Source organism: Oxyura jamaicensis, chromosome 14, assembly GCF_011077185.1.
Source record: "Oxyura jamaicensis isolate SHBP4307 breed ruddy duck chromosome 14, BPBGC_Ojam_1.0, whole genome shotgun sequence".
Lineage (NCBI taxonomy): Eukaryota > Metazoa > Chordata > Aves > Anseriformes > Anatidae > Oxyura > Oxyura jamaicensis.
The window spans coordinates 15468323-15482638 of NC_048906.1; positions in this window are offsets into that span (position 1 = coordinate 15468323).

A 14316-nucleotide genomic window follows, 5' to 3' on the forward strand; every position below is an offset into this window, starting at 1 on the left:
ATCAGCTTTGGCCTCATTATTTCTCATATCTCAAAATATAACTGAAGAGTTATACAGATAAAACCAAAAATCACAAAAAGACTCCCTTATGAGAAAAACATAACTACCTGAAAAGCAGCTAGTTTAAGTTGTTTTGGCAATTAACACTCCAAATTTAAAACAGTACTGAACTTAGAAGTGAACTTTACACTTGATGAAAACTCCAGAGACAACTGAAACAATGCAAGTTTCAGTTATTAAAAGTTGTTCATTCTTGTAGAATATTCTAGTCAAAATGATGATATAAACAAACTCCTCAGGAAAATACATATTTAATGAAGAAATTCTATGAAAACTACATTTTAAATCATCCTTCTGATATATGAATCTTTCTTTATGATCTTAAGAACAAGCTCAGGAAGACACCGGGGAAATAAAAGGATATGATGTGTGTTGCAGGACTGAAATGGGAGCCAGCGGCTTCATGCTGAGCAGACGCAAGATACAGAAATCATTTGTTAACACACACACTGACAGTTTGAGTAAAGAGGCAATGTTCAGCTTAAAGACAAGACTGGAGTGGTTATTTCAGATAAAAATCTGGATTAATTAAACCTTTTACCTACAACTTATATGGAAAAAAGCCATAACTGCATTTTTGAACTTCTGTTGTTCCCTGGGCTGTCCCACAGTCATGAGTGCAATGGCATGAGTTCATGTGAACATGTGCACCATGAATTGCATGTGTTGGTGGTACATACAGTGCTAAACAGGTCGGAAAGTACTGCACCAGCTTGCGTTGGGATACTTGGTGTCAGGCAGCACACAGCTTCCAAATGGCAGCAAACAACAAGCTTTCCCTTTACAGCATGGGATAAAGGAGCAGTGCTGGCACAGCACAATCTTAACTTGCTCATGTCAGTGCAGCTGGGACTACTGCTTGTGCGGGTCCCTGCCCACAGCTGCTGCTCATTCTGAACCACATGGAGCTAGAGGCTAATATCCACGTGTCTACAACATGATCAGCTTCCTATCAGCCCACTGTATGAGCCTGGAACACAGGATATCTTGAACTGGATTAAAAGGTATGGGTTTGGGCAGGTCAGACTTCATCTCAGCTTTCCGCACGATGAGAACATCTAAACTCTTTAACTTACATGTTCTTGCAGTAAATTCTAAGAAATGTTAACAGTCTGGTCTATGTCTACTGTAAGAGACTGATCTTTGACTAAAGCCACTGAGGAGGATAAATATCTTTTTCTTCTTTTTTAATACCATTGATGTAAATTTTCTTTGCAAAATAGTGTAAAGTGACTTTGGTTCCTGAGCACCAGATCCTAAACAGCTGATACAATCCTTGCAATACAGATGGAAAAATATAAAGGTAATATGCATTGCAACAACAAGCCAAGAAGTACAGCCATGTTTTGTAACTGAACTACATGTTTAAAATAATTTAAACAAGGAAAAGTAAATAAAGGATCAATGATTTATCTCAAAGGAATATTGCTGTAACCACAGGTTAATTACAAGCACCAGCATTTATTAGCATTGCAGAGGAGCTAGATCTGGTTTACTTCCAAAGCAGCTCCAAGTATAATAAGACAAGGAAATGGTACACATGATAATAAATCATACACACAATTCCCTCTTTGTTTCATTAAACATCTTTACTCTGGAGGCACTGCATGCAGAGCGTCTTCCTGAGAATAAAAAAGAACTCTGTGTAACTTACAGTTCCAGGGATGCATTGTGTCCCCAGAACTCATTCAGCTGAAAAAGTAGAAAGAATTTCAGTTTACAGAAGTTTTCTCAGAATGACTACAGAACTTGTCATATAACAATTTCCAAAACAAACTGTGTTATTTTTCTTTTATGTTCCCCTTGACATTTTTAGTTCTTTAGCTGTTTCTAAGTTTTGATTTTCACAAGTGGCAATGTTTTCTCTGATAAATAACAGAAGTTTTAAAAAAAATCTCAGGCATCTGTGAGCATATGAAAGGCCAATGTCATTAATTACTTTGTGCTTATATGTATAGAAGAAAAATGAAATAACAGAAGGATGAAAACATTTTGAGGTGTTTTAAACATATTGATTTTTATATAAGAGATAACTCATTTTTACCTCTGCTGGGTCTGGCTGGGATGTTACCTTTCCCTGCAGCAGCCCATCCAGTGTTGTGCTCTGCACTTGTAGCTAGAGCAGCACTGGTATCACACCAGTGTTGTGTCTGCTGCTGAGCAATACTTACACCACATGAGGACTCCCTCCAAGCCCACCAAGAGCCAGCAGGCTGGGGGTGGGCGAGTGATGGGGAGGGGACATCACCAGGGCAGCTGACCTAAACCAACCAAAGGGATATTCCATGCAATGTGTGATCACACTCAGCAATAAAAGTGGAAAAGTGGAAGGAGGGGAGGGAGGTTCTCATTGTGAAAACTTCTGTCCTCCCAAACAACCGCCACACACATTGCATTGAGGCCCTGCTTCCCAGGACGTGGCTGAACATCACTCGTTGATGTTCAACTCGTAAACACCTTTTAAAGACCTCCAGGGATGGTGACTCAACCACTTCCCTGGGCAGCCTATTCCAGTGACTAACAACCCGTTCAGTAAAGAATTTCTTCCTAATATCCAACCTAAAACTCCCCTGGCACAACTTTAGCCCATTCCCCCTCGTCCTGTCACCAGGCACGTGGGAGAATAGACCAACCCCCACCTCGCTACAGCCTCCTTTAAGGTACCTGAAGAGTGCAATAAGGTCGCCCCTGAGCCTCCTCTTCTCCAGGCTAAACAGTCCCAGCTCCCTCAGCCGCTCCTCCTAAGACTTGTTCTTGAGAAGGCGTTTAGATGTAGAGCTTAGGGATATGGGTTAGTGGAAGATTTGTTAGTGTTAGGTCAGAGGTTGGACTCAGTGATCTTGGAGGTCTCTTCCAACTTAGACTATTCTGTGATTCTGTGATTCTGTGATTTCCTATTTGATATGCCCTGAGTTGCAATGCCAGAAGAATTACTTAAATTGTTGAAATTTATTTCTAAGCCTTTGTGGATTTGATCATGTAACTGACGAGGCATTACTCAGGATTACAAAAGGACATGCCACACAGAAAGTTTAGAAAAACAGAAGTTGCAGGGCAGACTGATTATGCTTTAGGTTTTTGGACTATGGGTCTAAGTGCCATGGTTTCTAATATCACAGTTTCATATATTTCTATTTAATCAGATATTCTAAGGGTCAAGGTCAAGCCATTCCTAGGTCTCTAAATCTCCAAGTAAGAATGAGGATGAATGACAAAACAGTTTATCAGATTTATCATGTTACTGGAACCTATGCCACCAGGAAATCAGATCCTCTGTCATGAACATTTTTGATTTTGGAGGAGGACTTTGTTCCTTTTGCAGTAGGCACAGGAGGGAGAAAATGAGTATGAGGAGTGGTGGTCCCTGAAATACAAGAAGGAAAAGCATGAGGAACATATGACCCACTAAGAATAAATGATGCAGACATTCAGTAGCTGACAGGAAAAAATTCAGACAGCCAACACCATCCAAGGGACCTGACTGTTCAATTCTTTTAGAAAAGTTTGCTTATAAGCCAATGCATACTAATGTCTCTCTAAGAACGTACTCGTGTTGTCAGCAGGTTGTCAAAAAGCTGTCAGAAAGTCTCACCACATCAGAAAGTTTGTTTAAGGACAGGCCTTGTGTTTCAGGCAAGCTCACATCACTTGAACTTCCTGCACTGTCACACCAGCTGCAGTTTTTGTGTAGAAAATAAGATTTTACACTAAACAGCTTTTCATGTAAAAAGCTAATTTGTGTAGATACTTTTCAACAAAACTTCATCAGACCTATGATGTGAATCTGATGTCTTCAACATCAGATTTGATTATGCTCTTTAAATTTGGTGTTTAAATATACACATCTTATCTTGCACATGATTCACAAAGTTCATTTCCAGTCTTAAAGGTCCCAATACAACCTGTATTGAACATAGCACGCAGAACATTTTACATTCCATTAAACTCACTGTGCTCACTAAAACTGTGTCTCATACTTTATTACTGTGAGAAGAATCCTTGTAAATCACATCACATCAGGACTTATATATATAACAAATATAACCATTACAAAAGTAAATGAATCTTCAACATATATGAATATCTTAATTAGATAAACTAATGCTAATCAATGGAATGAAATCAACTCTGATGAATAACGAGTTGATTCTTAACCATGCTGATTCTGAAAGATATACCAAAATCCTCTCAAAAATCTGTTCGTAAGTGCAAGATGTCAAAAGGCATTGATACCACAAGCATCATGGGTTTCACACACAGGATACTACAGATATTGAAAATGTGATTAGTTTTCTTTGACTGCAGCTAGTACTTCTCCCATTTTCTCCACAGTATTTTCTATATTCAGATGATCACCAAAATTTGCTATTTGTTTTAGTAAGAACAATGAATAAATTATGTCAGCTCACATAACCTATGAGGAATTATTTTCTTCCTGGATATGCACACATATCAAAAGCTCAACTTCATCCCTCACCTTCCCACAAAGTATTAGCATGTTCACTAAAACACTGTCACTGAGCTATCCAGGGGTTACTTCAGGTGAGTAAGACATGAGTGTTTTTAATAAAAGACATTAACTTTTTTAGAGCAATTTCCCTATCTAAAACTGTTTATTGATAATTCCATCTTTATTTCCAATGATTATGTTTCTACTATAAGTTATATTCCTATTAGCTGGGAGAAATAATTCACATCCTCCTCTGTTGTCTCCCCTTCAAACTGTAACTAGGATCTACGCAACCAGCAATACTGCACAATGTTACATTACACTGTAGTTATGCAAGTCTTTCCCTCTGTGAAGTTCTCTTATGATCAACTAGCATGTCTACATTATTGTCTGCAGACAACACACTTCTTGAATTATTTATTTCTTGAGTTATAACTGGGATTATACAAGCATGTAGGATACTCTGGGGCACCAAGTCATCTGCTACCTTTTAAATCACTGTAATATAGTCATCTGTTTTCATTATATATACAATATTTATAGACATATTTGCAAGCTTCAGTTCTAAAATCATTTATTTTATAAGAAATGGAAACCCAGTGATTAATATAATAAATTATTAATTACTTTTAAAGGCTATTAAATCTGCTGGGTGTTTCTTCAGGGATGGCTACCCATACCTGACAATTTCAAATTTCTCCGAATTTCTCTGGATATGCCTATCCATTAAGTGAAAAAAATGTCAAACCAGTAATCTCTCACTTAATGCATCATTCTGTAAGACAAGTTTTCCCTATCTAGATGTCTCTTGATAACGGTAGTAATATTTACAAACTGCAATCAGACACCCATTTTTTCAAAAGGAGTTTATGAGCCTACTTGGCAAAACTGAAGTTTAATTTCACTTCACTTTTTTTTTTTTTTTTTTTTTTTTTTTTTTTTTTTTCAGTTACGATAACCAGTTGTGGTATTTCTTAAAACCAATAATGGATCAATCATTCTTCTACTCTGTGATAATTCAACATATTAAGCACAAACCCAGAAGGAAAGGATCTCAATGAATAATATGTCAAAATAATGCAATGCACTTTAGCTTATATTCTGCTGATGGATTTTAAACCAGTCTTTAGGAAATGGTAATGTTGTTTTGAAGATGAATCTACTCATAACTGACACACTATGACAAACAATTTATTTTCAAAGTAGCAATTTATGAGAACCAGGTGAAAGATGATAAAAACTTAATGGAAGTTTGAAAACATTACAGGACTGAAGGCAGTGCATCAATATCTGAATCTCCAATCAAAAAGTACCGTCCTTAATGGTTTTTTAGAGCTCTGCCTCTCAGAGCTATAATGTTAAGTTATCCAGGTCACAAAGTTCCAATCTTCCCAGTCTGTTTTCTCCTCGGTGTGAGATTATGAAATCCATTTATCTTAACCCAATAGAACACTCTGTCTACAGAAACAACACATGCTGCTATCAACGAAGCAAACAACATTGGAAAGCCTTCTGATATATTTATTAACTGTTTAGTGTTACTTTATTAGAGGAATAATATAAACTCACACACAGGCCTCTTACTGAAGCAATGGGACAGAAATCTGAGAAGACTTGCTACTGCAAGTGGTGCTATTGCAACGCCCCTATCTCCAACTGACAGTAAACTTTTCATTAATATTACACTCTTAAGTAAAAGTAGGTATGCTGCTTCCTGCCTCTTAAGCTTCATTTAGTTGCAGAACAAGAACAAATATAGTTCAACGGGTAACAAGTAGGCAGAATAAACAGAGAACAAGGAACATGCATAAGCACCATGACGTGAAGCAAATAATGACATTTGATTGACTAATCTAAGCAACTTTTTCCAAAGTAATTACCAAGCAGAATGAAATAGCTGAATTCAGTGAACACACGTATACCTATACACAATACATCTACCCTACTGAGAACTATTGCCAGCTTCCAAGAATCAAATTTTTAAAACCCAGAGGACCAAAATTGTTCAGACATGTGGCTGTCAGTTATGTTTCTGTGAAAAATGCAGTGTTTCCCAGAATCTAGGATCAGTTTCATGTCATTTTTTATCTTTAATTTTTATTGTCATTTTGTCAATTTAGCAGCTAACACAAACCCCCCTAAATTTCATATTCTGGTTCCATTTAATTACTGGTAGGCTAAAATTGAGTTACTTTAAACTTCATTTTTGAGGACCTTTATATATAGTCTTAATATTTATTTGCACAGCTTTAGCCTAAAATGCCTTTGTCCTACCACCTGTGGACCCCAATCATTGTTTACTAACATTCCAAAGGAAAAGACAAAAGATAGAATATATAAAGACCAGACCTAAGAAAGAAACAAATGCTAACAACAGTATTTGCAGTCTCTGTTGTCAACATTTTGAGAGGCTATCTCAGCATAGGAGAGGAAGCCTGAAAAAATAATACTATGGCTTTGAAGATGTAAACTGTCAGAATTTCAGCACTGACTTACTGAATGAGAGATGATCGGCAAGAGCATGCCCACCTATCAGTATTAACAATTGATGCAGATTGCTCAACAAGAGTCCAGAACAAGATAGATGGGAAGTTCAAGGAGAAGGGTTACTTTTTTTCCCCGTCACTTTGTCACTTCCTCACCTCTCACTCAAGGATCTTTGGATGAGAAATAAAAGACAGAGGTAGAGAAAAAAGACAGGAAAAGAGTAAGCCTGAGGATGAGAAGAAATTACATAGGCTATTTGAACTGTTGGACTAGATTTTTAAGGGTCCTTTCCAATCCAAATCATTCTGTGACTCTATTAACTTTCCTCAGATTAACACCAGTAGGTCTATATTCCCACATTTTTCTAGGTTGCCACAGTTATCTGTTTTCTGTGAAGCTATTATTTAAAAAAAAAAAAAAAAAAAAAAAAAAAAAAAACTCTCAATCAGGAAAATACATATTCTGTTGCATCCTATAATTCCATTCTTCACGGCCACTCCGCAGTATCAATGTAAAAGGGAGATGATTCAAATGCCCTGGACAATGTTAGGGATGACACAAAAGGATCTATAATCAAAATGAACTACTCTGTTATATTTTAGAGCTATGTGGACAGTGATCAGCACTTACTGGTTGAAATGGCTCAGCAATGTTATAGAAGCCAACAATGCACAGGCAATGGTAAGGTTTTTAATGCATGCAAATTTGCAAGGCACAATGCATTTAATAATCCCTCATCTAAGTAAGCTGTAAAGAAGCCAGCAGGAGAAATAATTAATTTACATTAATAGCTGTCAATGTGGTTTACTGCAGTGCCTGAGTTAAAACAAAAAAAATAACCTGAAGAGCTAGAAGTAATAGTTCACTCTGCAACAACTATTTGCATTTTGATTCTCTGAAAAACCTGTAAGTGCATTAGATGTTAAACACCTGGTTCAATTAACAGAGAGTAACATTTGCCAACAGCAAACTATAGTAACACAGCAATTTGCCAAAAATTAACAAAACCAGCTTTTCATAGGCATTGAGTTTACAACTAGGGAATCATTTCAGAGAAAGTCCTCATTTATCCATCAGTTGCCATCGTGGAAGATATTCCCACATAGAGCCTTTTGAAGTAAAAATAGTGATGGAATAATTGTATCACAATAATCAACATTAAATTGAATATAGTATTGCTAAGTGGTGTTAGCCTCGTGAACTTCATACTGTTCTAAAATAACATTGAAAAATACAATATGAAGAATCACAGAATTGTAGGGGTTAGAATGGACCTCAAAAGATCATCAGGTCCAACCCCCCTGCCAAAGCAGGTTCCTTAGAGCAGGCTGCCCAGGTAGGCATCCAGATGGGCCTTGAATATCTCCAGAGGAGACCCCACAACCTCCCTGGGCAGCCTGTTCCAGCGCTCCGTCACCCTCACGGTGAAGAATTTCTTCTGCATATCGGTGCGGAACTTCCTGTGCTCCATCTTGTGGCCATTACCCCTTGTCCTGTCCCCACAAACCACTGAAAAGAGGTTGGCCAAGAAATCTTGCATGAAAACATGGTTAAGATCTACAACAGCTATTAACTTTGAGTTTCAACTCTTCAATCTCTATTCAATCTCTACGTTTTATTTTATTCATATTTAGTTTCACCCCAACATTTTTTCTGCTTTGTCTAGTTAAGCCATTGGAGATCTTTCTGTCCAATGAAGTCGTCCTAGTATAGCCATTTATGAGAGAGAGCTTCATGCTCTGTTATGAAGAGAGTGACCGGGAAGGAGCGGAAGAGAAGCGCTATAGACTAACCACAACCCCCATTCCCCCATTCCCCTGCACTGCTCGAGGGGAGGAGGTGGAAGAGCATGGGGGGGGGGGGGGGGGGGGGGGGGGGAGGTGCTTTTGGTTGCTTTCCTTTGTTTCTCACTTCTCTTGCTTGTTAGTAATATTTTTTATCATCTCTCTACTCTGAATCTGTTTTGCCTGTCACAATAACTGTTGAGCAATCTCCCCGTCCTTATCTCAACCCTTGAGCCCTTTGCATCGTATTTTCTTCCCCTTTCTCTTTGAGGAGGGGGAGTGAGAGACCAGCTGAGATGGAGCTCGGCTGCCCATGCAAATAAAACCACCACAATTACATGACTTGCTTGGAATCTTCCTTGCAATCTACCTTCCCCAAAACATTGATGTTCAAAACCCCCAACCTCTGGTCAATCAAACAATCAGTTACAAGTATTTCTAAGGTCTACTTTACCTTTGGCCAGTAGATAACTGAACATCAGTTTGTATTCATGGTTAAATTTTCATGACCAGCAACATTCCTAAACACAAGTGTATATCTTGTCTAGCAAGTAATTGAGCCATGTTGTGTTTGTGAGAAATAAAATTGTGTTTTTGCAGTGGAAAATTCCACTAACCTTGCATATTAAAAAAAATGATTGTGCAGGCATAAGAGTGGGGAGTATGTTAAGCAAATAAGGGGAAGGTCCCACTGTCCCAAAATAAGGAGGATAGCTAAGAAAAACAAGACAAGAAGTGCAAAATTAGTAAAATCAAAAAATCATGGACCCTCTAGTCACAACAGAAGAAGGGAGGGGGGAGGAAGGAAAAGGATAAATTAATGGTTGGTAAAAGAAAATTGTACATACATGGTATAGTAATAAGCATTGAGTAGTTTGTGAAGCCGCTATACTCAGCCAGCAAGGAAACAGGAGGAATCAAGTGTCAGGCAATAGGCAACATAAGGTTATAATAGACTTTTGCTGTGTGTTCCTGCTTGCAGGATGCCTGCCATTGCAATAGCAAATAAAAATGCTGCTTCACTGAGATCCTTGCCTGAGCCTATGTTATTGGCTACAGATCGTTTCTCACATATTGAAATATACTAATCAACAGAAAGCTTAAATATATTTTCTAGAGAAGTGATAAACTGTTCTTATAATCTTAAAAGAAATTTGGCATGTCTGAAATGGGATGTTTATATGACACTTCACAGATGTACAGTTCAGGTGACCTTTTTAAACAAAGTGACTATATTTTCTCTAGTGTTTCAACTGAAATTTTAATTATTGGAAAATACATTTTTGATAATTTGGTATTGGATTTAAACCATCATCAAAACAAGACAGCATTTAATAAAACTATTTTTCCCCGAAGATATATTGGTCTTTTTCAATGGAAATATTTTTTCCCAGTAAAAGTCTTATTTGTCTGAAAAGCTCTTTCAAATCAACATTTCAAAGTTAAAATAAAATAATCACTCATAATTTAAAGAGATTAAAAAACATTCTGCAAGAAATGTGCATTTGTTACCAGGACATATATTTTCTTCTGACAAGTGATAATTGCAATAAAGGAGAATGCATCCATAGATAAAAGTTGCACAGAAGCCATCTTAAATAATTTTGTTTACCACGTTGCCTAATTTTGAGCCATGTTGAGTGGTGATTTACCTTAGAAATTCTCAAATTTTTAATATTAATAGAATAACATAAATCAAGTTACAACTCAATGTAACTATATGCTGCATTTAGTTCAGATAACACAGTTTTAAGCAGCATGAGAACACATTTCCTAATTTTCATTCTCCATATGGTAGGCTTTGTTTTGTTTTCCACCATCCAATGTTATATAGAAGTCATTGTAAGAGACACTGTTTTCAGAACGCGAGTATTTGGTATCATCTGCTGAACAGCCTTGGTAGTCAGTGAGATAAATGGATACATTTAGTAGTTAGTTTTACAAACTTTGTTGTATTATGTTTGAAACAATGTCGTGAAGCCTCCACACTAGAAGAAGAAGTAATGGTTTGTAAATGTTTCCTGGCCTGTCTTTCATGTCCTTCATCTCATGTAGAGAACAATGAAGTGAGGAAGCAGGTATCAGGAATCCTACAGTCTTTCCAAATTGTGATGAATGTAACTGTATGGGATGATATGGAGTTGTAGCATGCCTTTTTGCTTACATCATAAGAATCATCTGAACAGCTGCAATCATATATACACACATGCACACCCAAAGAAATATAGAGATATTTTTTAACATAGGGATTTAATTTATTATACTCCCCTTCTCTTGCAACCAGAATGCTAGTATGCTTTTCCTGTTCCTGAAGTTTTGACCAGGAGGAAGAATGTTCAAGGGACAATGAACCAAGCTAATTAGTGACCTCAGGAAAGACGAACTAAACCATTCTGGGCAGAGGCATTTCCATTCTGTCATGTTGTCTCATCTATTCTTATAATGTGGGACTTCTTTTTCACTCCCCATGTTTTTTGGGGGGTTTTGATTTCATTAAGAGTCTGACACCCCTCCATCTCCCAGACACCTACCACTGCATATGACCTTTTGCAGAAAGGAGGAAGAGCAATTCTCATACATCACCTTGCTGCAGCTCACAGTGCAGACAGATCTCATTATCTGTTTTTTCCACACCAGTTTATAAACTCTGATTATTCAAACAATGATATGAGTGGAGCTCCACAAATATGAGAGATCATGTTACAGAGTTACATACTCATTGTTTCATTTCATTGTAGTATTCATCTAACTTGTTTTTGTTTTGTTGTGCTGCTTTTTTTTTTTATTTTCCCAAACGAGTGCTTAGTGTGCTTTATCTTATATGATACTACCATATCACTTTGAGTCGAATATCACATATATGCTAAGCTACAGAATCTACAGATCCTTTCAAAAAACAAAGGCTTAAGAAATACGAGAAAAGTGATCAAATTTTTTGTAGTGAAACTTATGCTTTTTTTTTTCCTTTTTTTTCCCCTAAAAGAAACATGCCACATTCAAGTAACTAGTAATTTTAATGATTACTATTGAATTCATATAATACTTTAAGTGGATTAATTGATAAACATTTATTTTAGGCCTTCCAATATGGAACAGGATATCATGTATCAAAACTGCAGTTTGTAGTAAACCACAGATTTTGATACAGGATCTACAAGAACACATTTCCTTCTAACCTTTTATTGCCAAAAGTTAGTGGAAAGTTAGTGGCTGGTAATAATGTTTATAAGCATCCAGATGGTTCAGGGCCATTTGAGTGGCTAAGACTTTCTTTTTCACAATATTAAAAAAAAAAAAAAAAAAAAAAATCTGAAGCACTATTCTTGTGTTGGTGTCAGTGGAGCCATTTTTAGCAAAGATAAACCAGAGAATGACAGCATGCAGTTTCTTCACAAATCTCTCCTATTACTCTCACTCATAATACGTACATCTTTTTTATTGTTTGAAGTTACTTTTACTCAGGAATCTTGTTGCCCCTTTTTCTTCTGGATTAGAAGCATCTTTTACAGTTATAAGACCACAATCAGTTCATCTCAGGCAGTCACAAAAACTAATTTAAGTTCCTTACTTCTCCCCATGTTTTTGCAGACATTGACCAATTCTTTTGGCACTTATCCGCATAGATTTCATCATGGTCGCATTTTTTCTTAAAATGGATGTGCCATTATAGCAAGTCTCTCTAAAGCAAGATACATATACAGTTTTCTAAATTGAAATTTACTTTTCTTGCAGATTGATATAGTATATGGCTACAAATGCTTTATAAGTATTCATTGAGATATACAATGCAAAACTGATATAGAGAATTTGATTCAAAAACCTTGAGAGAACACACACACAAAAAAAAAACAATATCTAAAAAATTCATATTGCAACACATCCAAAGTATAGAGCAGAAACATATGCCAGAACATAATGGCATTTTACAGTGAAATAACTGGTTATAAGGAGACACACTGTACAAACCAAAAAAAAAAAAAAAAAATGCATTTTCATAGTCCATGACAATCAAGAGACTGTAATTATTCTGTAGTACTCAGCTCAACATTAAATATTAAATGCAGACATGAGAATATGAACTAAATTTGTAGCAAGAGACTAAGCAAAAAGTATTCCAGATATTTCCTAATTATCTGTTTTTTCTTTACCATACAAACTACTAAAATTGTAACTAATTCTATAAGAATTACTGGCATATTTACATGCTAGTATATTTGCAGCACCATATTTCCTCTCATTACCTCTAAAGGAACTTTTTTTCTTAGTCAAGATTAAGAAAGTTAAGATTATATAAATAACATAAGCAAAATCATACATTTGACTGTGCGAGAGCTGGAGGCACAGTATTCTCAGAGGGAGGTCACAGATCACTGAGTTTGTTCCCTGCCTCAGTGGTTACAGCTTGGAATATTCACCTGAAGGCTTAATCTAAACTACAAAAACAATTATTGTCAAAGACTAATCCTTAATCCTTGAGGTTTATTCACATCACAGAACATTGTTGCTCTCCAAGGTTTCTTCACCACGAGACAAACTGCAGAGATAAAGTTTGCAGATGGTTTGGAAAGAAATGGTGGAAGTCTTCCTGCTTTCTTGTATTCAGTTGGGGAATAAAGTAACATTTATAGATGAGCTCAAAGCATGCATCTATACCAATTAACCAGCATTAGGGGAAATGGAGATAATACCATTGGGATAGACTAGCAAATTGGGAAGCAGCTGACAGAACAAATATAGTTTTGGTAACTTACATTAAAAAGTATAATCGCATGTATACCAAGTACTACAACTTTAAAGAGAGTTTAACAAAAAAGTGTAGATAAAACTTTCAGGTAAATTTTATACATCACAGTGGAAACCAAACTCTGAAACCTGGTTTGACTTCCAAAGCAGGCAAGTACAATCTAGATGAAAATGACACAACCTCAAATCCTCTGACCCTCCACATTTGCAAGTAAATGGCATCAAATGCATTTTAGTAACTTTGAAATGCCTGGAAAAAAAATGCTGCTCCTCCTTAGAGTGACTCTTAGCAGTTCAAACAATAAGTCAACTCATCTCCAAGAGCTGCCTATTTCAATTTATATCTCTGTATGAGTGCCATCAAATTTCTGGCAAAATTCTACTGTAAGTTCAACCGTGGTAGAATGCCATTAGTCAGACAGCTGCCAGGGACACCTCAGGAACTGTCCCAGAGCTCACTAAAGGCAGTCACTGATTCAAAGGCCTTGGATGTAACTCACAAAGAAATTAATATGCATACAGTATTAAGTTAGGCAATCTGAAGGAAAGGTTAGAGAAAGATAAGTTCATCTCTAATGCTGAATAAAATAAATCAGGGCTAAAAAATGTATCAGAAGAAGCAACTTCAGTAGACTCTTTCTGTCATTATCCTAACTGAAGTAAACTGCAAAGGCAATTATTTTCATATATGTATTCCTAATCCTATTAACAGGATATTATTTCCTGGTTTTGTGCATTTCTAAAATATGTTAGACTTTTAAGTCTTAAATTTGAATTTGTATTTTCATTATG